Source organism: Geospiza fortis, unplaced genomic scaffold (genome assembly GCF_000277835.1).
Source record: "Geospiza fortis unplaced genomic scaffold, GeoFor_1.0 scaffold534, whole genome shotgun sequence".
Classification (NCBI taxonomy): Eukaryota; Metazoa; Chordata; class Aves; order Passeriformes; family Thraupidae; genus Geospiza; species Geospiza fortis.
The window spans coordinates 23,389-28,285 of record NW_005054614.1 but is presented as its reverse complement, the minus strand read 5'-3'; the positions used below and the strand labels follow the sequence as shown (position 1 = coordinate 28,285).

Below are 4,897 nucleotides of genomic sequence, written 5' to 3'. Positions count from 1 at the left end.
CACTCTTCTATGGGAAAACTTGCACTCCATTATCTAAGGGTTTATTTTTGTCCCTTTCAACTTTTTGATTAACTGATTTCATATATTTAGGAAAAAGGCTTCTCACCTTTATCTCTTCCTCTAGGTGCCTCTTGAGTTCCTCAATCTGCTGGGTGAAAGCCTGTTTGCCTCTTGAAAGCTGAAAAACCATAGCATCTTTCTCTTCCAACCGACGTGAATATTCACCTGAGAAAATTTGCAGATACACAACAGTTTTAAGGCCATTGATGGTGACACTGCAAAGATTTGGAGATGTAAAACCAGATAGTTTTTAGTCCGTGCTGAAATTTATAATCCCATTTCAAATTTATCATCCCATTTAACAGTAGATGTGACACAAAGAGTTTTGAAAAGACCACGTGCCCAGAAGAGTAATTTCTGCAATAGCTCTGAGACATTATGGATCTGCACATGTAGATGTGGGTGTCTTACCTGACTCTGTCTGCAGACGAGCTCTTTGAGCATTGAGGTCATTGATCATGCGCTGATGCTCTTCTTCCTTGGACTTAATCTCACTCAGCTGATCTTCCAGAGTGCGGCACATCTTCTCCAGGTTGGCCTGTGTTTCAGCATATGGAAAACGATGCGTTAACCACCCACATTTAAGGAACGCAAGGAGCAAGTGTATTCCGCTCAGTAGAATACAACCCAGTGTTGTATTCCTCAGGGTCAATGAACCAATAAAATAATTGTGTACCTTGGCTTTGGAGACAGACTCCATGTTGCTGGCCAAGTCATCAATCTCCATCTTCAGCTCACTCTTCTCCTTCTCCAGCTTCTGCTTCACGCGTTGCAGGTTGTCGATCTGCTCGCCCAGCTCAGCTGTGCTGTCCGCGTGCTTCTTGCGCGGGGCGGCAGCCGTGGCTTCGTGCTGCAGCGTGGCCTCTTCCAGGTCACGGCGCATCTTCTGGAACTCTGCCTCACGCTTCTTGTTCATATCAATCTGAGCTGCTGTGGCCCCTCCTGCTTCTTCCAGGCGCTCGCTGATCTCCTCCAGCTCCCTGGACAGGTCAGCGCGATGCTTCTCTGCTTTAGCACGAGAGGTTCGCTCTGCCTCAATTTCCTCCTCCAGCTCCTCAATGCGGGCCTGCAGAACAGCAGGGAGCCTTCACAGCCGTGCCCTCCTCCTGCCTGAGCTGAGCCTGAGCAAGGCAGGGCAAGGAACAGAGACTTGCCTGCAGCTCCTTGATCTTCTTCTGAAATTGCATGCCCAGGGCTTGTTCATCTTCGATCTTGCTCTGGATCTGGCTGATTTCAAAGTCTTTCCTTTGAACCAAGTGAACCGTGTTAGAGCTCAAAGAAAAGAGACAAGTGCTGCAGCCCAGCACTCAGGTGCCCCAGAGCCACACTTACTTCTTCAGTTTCTCATCCAGCTGCTGCTTATCATTCTCCAAATCCATGATGCTGTCCTGGGCCAGCTTCAGGTCTCCTTCCAGTTTCCTCTTAACTCTCTCCAGGTCCACACGCAGTTTCTTCTCTTGCTCCAGGGACCCTTCCAGCTGAACACAACAAGACCATCAGGGCTCTGCCAGCCACGTTGGACTCCATACCTGTCCTGTTCCTGCTCTATGTCTGTGTGCTTACATCATCTACTTGCTGTTCCAGCTTGGTCTTGGATTTGGTCAGAGTATTGACTTTGTCTTCCTCTGCCTGCAGGTCATCCAGGGTCTGCTGATGGGCCTCTTGGAGGGCTTTCTTCTCCTTTGTCAGCTTGGCAATGGTCTCGTCCAAAGCAGCCATCTCCTCAGTCAGGTTTTTCACCTTTGAGAGGAAGGGAGCAAATATAAATAAAGGAAGTAGCTATAGAAGTCCTGTAATAACACACAGCCCATTTTCTGGAGTGCGAGTGACAGGTTCTACCTCATACCTTGTTTTCAGTGGCATGTTTTTCCTTCTCCACCTTGGCCAGTGTTAGCTCAAGGTCATCAATATCTTTCTTCAGCTCTGAACATTCATCCTCCAGCTTCCTCTTCTTGGCTGTCAGCTCAGCATTAATTTCTTCCTCATCCTCAGCCCTTTCAGTCACTTCCTTAATTTTGGCTTCCAGCTGGATTTTGGTTTTGATGAGCTGGTCACACCTTTCCTCTGCATCGGCCAAAGCATCTGCTTCCTAGTAGAGAAACATGGATTTCTTTGCAAATCACAACTGTTTGCAAAAGCTAAATAGAGAAATGGTGTTTCCCACTTAGGAAAAGAAAAATGGAATTATTCTTTTTTGTTTTCTTCTTGGACGTTATTTTTTGCACAGACTCTTTTAAATCAGAGTAGGGTTTTATTCTATTTCATTTTTTTCTCTCATCAATTATTCTCTCCTATTTTTCTTATGGATAACATGGTAATATTTAGTAGTACTTTTGTTTTCAAGAGTTTTGATTACTTTTTCTGAAAGTTAAGTACTATATAGGGTTTTTTTTTCTTTATCTTTTTCTAAGCTTTTCTTGGCAACACTGACTTTGAATTAATTTTCTTTGGTTAAGTTGATATATAGTCCAGGTGCAATCAGAGGTTTCAATTTGAACGTGAGTTTATTTTGAATCTGTGTAGCAAACATCTAAATACACAAGGTAATCTTTAAATATTGACCAATCCCATGATCTCCCAATTGACTTCGGAGGTACCTATAGGGTTGGGACAGAATGCAGAGGGTTTTTGTGTCCTCCTGGAAAAGTGGTTGCAGAAAGACAAGTGACATAACATGTATCATATAAAATGGCATAGAGGTCTTTGGGCAACTGACTGAAACCAGAGAAAGTTGTCCAATGAATTGCTCCACAGACTCTACTAACTAAATTCTAAATCTCCAGTGACTACACTGGATGTTATATTGTGAGCCTGGAGCAACAGACCTATGCGCATACATGCTTCAAAAGTCATTCCCAAGCTAGAACCTCCTACTATCATGGTGACACTGAATGGTCTGAATTCTGTCTTTCATTATTCATATTAAAATATTTTCTCAGACAATTTATTGTGCAGCATGAGAGTAATGTGCTGTGAGGGTACCTGGGAGAAATACACTAACGATACGTACAGATTGCACTTGGAGCTGCAGGTCATTTTTCTCCTGCATTAGAGAGGCCATTTTCTCTTCAAGCTCCTTCCTCTTTGCTTCAGACTTTGCAAGCTCTTCCTTGGTTTTCTCAAACTCCTCCTTCATGTTGGCCATCTCCTTCTCAGATTCTGCACTCTTCAACAAGGGCTTGATCTTGAAGAACAGCTTCATCCATGGCCAGTGTTTGACATTCATGAATGAGCGAACGTTGTACTGGATGCAGAAGATGGATTCCCTGAGGCATAATTAAAATGTACAATGAATATTCTCAGTCTGACAAGTGTCAACACCTTTCCACGAGCAAATGACTTTAACTGAAGAAAAGGAAGGTGTACCTCCGTTCCACCATTCTCCGGTATTCCACCCTCATCAGGAAGCCTCTGCACCTGGCCTGGGTGCGGGTGATGAGCTGTGCCAGCTTCTCATCCCTCATCTCCTCCAGGAGCCCCAGCAGCCCAGCTTTGAAGAACACCTTGAGAGAGGCAATGTTGCAGCACATCAGTGTCAGGTAGAGAGAGCAAAGCCCAGGCAGGCAGTGAATGGGGATGTTTGTACCTTGGTGTGTCCAAATTTGTACTGGGTGTGGTCCACATCGATTGACCCAAGGAGCTTCTCAGAAGCCTTCTTGCTATCGATGAACTGTCCCTCAGGGATGGCACTGGCATTAAGCACCTTGTATCTGTGGAATTGGAGAAAATAGAAATGAAGACAATGTCCAGTACTAAGAACATTCTGTTTAGTGAAACTAAGAGCAGTGTTTGCAGCAGAATCAGGCTGAGGAAGTTGGAATTTCATCCCTTGTTTAGAGCTATCCTTTTGATGAAGGCTTAACCTAGTAACAAAATTTAAGGAAACTTTTCCAGTCTTTAGAGGACCAGCCACAATGAAGAAGACTTTGATTTCCAGTGAGTTCAATCCATATCCTTTTACTGAAACTGTTCTCTAGAAAATTGCTTGAGAGGATCATTGCCTCTTTCCTCTACACTCTGTGCTGGAGAAATACCTCTTCCCCTGAAACTTGCAGTTGATGCAATTGCCAAGGAACTCATGGTTTGTAATTTTTACTGGAGTACCTTTTGCTACCGATCCCAGCCTACATTTAATAATCTTGTCATCACTGGCTTGTGCAGCTCTACCATGCTTCCATACTCAGATGCCCCTGCAGTCAGTGAGGACACCTGACCCTCTTCATTTCTCAACAATTTTTCTTTTCCAAGCCATATATGTTGCCTTTTGTTATGCACTTCAAAATTCCCTTTTATTCTAGTTATAGCCAGAAAGAGCTAGTGTTAAAAAATATCCCCAGGTGATAAAATAGTTGGCAGGAAAGTCATCAGGAAAGACAGAATGGAAATCAGAAAGGAAGCTGACCTCTGTTTGAAATCAGCATAGAGGATTCTGCTGGGGAACCCTTTCCTGCAGATCCTGATCCCTTCCAGCACGCCGTTACAGCGCAGCTGGTGCAGCACCAGCTCGTGCTCCATGGCACCTAAGCAATAAGGAAATTATTTGATAATTCATGATAAAACATAGAGAATAATAGATGCATCACACTCTTTTTTATTTCTGCTTGGGGTTCTTACCAGGTGTTTTAGACTCGTTGGGGATGATGCAGCGCACAAAATGTGGGTGGGTGCTCCGCAGGTTGGTCATCAGCTTGTTCAGATTCTCCTGTGGGTTCATTAAGGTTTTTAATTAACACATAGTACCTCCTCACTTACTCTTTCAGGTCTGAGAAAAGTCTTGTAAAACATTAACAGATTTGTAATTTCTAACTATAGCCATTTTTAATGGGTTTTCTTCTGT

General features: G+C 43.9%; 1 pseudogene across 1 annotated transcript in view; it reads right to left on the bottom strand.

The window, feature by feature from the left end:
* LOC102039213 overlaps nucleotides 1-4,897 on the bottom strand; it is a 14,372-nt pseudogene that overhangs the window by 4,554 nt on the left and 4,921 nt on the right. The window contains exons 13-24 of the transcript XR_004082669.1: nucleotides 4,675-4,762; nucleotides 4,463-4,580; nucleotides 3,647-3,770; nucleotides 3,427-3,563; nucleotides 3,071-3,326; nucleotides 1,907-2,149; nucleotides 1,624-1,800; nucleotides 1,393-1,538; nucleotides 1,215-1,305; nucleotides 737-1,126; nucleotides 472-598; nucleotides 74-225 (exon numbers count right to left, since the gene is read on the bottom strand). The product of XR_004082669.1 is annotated as a myosin-1B-like (transcript). The remainder of the gene's footprint in view (nucleotides 1-73; nucleotides 226-471; nucleotides 599-736; nucleotides 1,127-1,214; nucleotides 1,306-1,392; nucleotides 1,539-1,623; nucleotides 1,801-1,906; nucleotides 2,150-3,070; nucleotides 3,327-3,426; nucleotides 3,564-3,646; nucleotides 3,771-4,462; nucleotides 4,581-4,674; nucleotides 4,763-4,897) is intronic.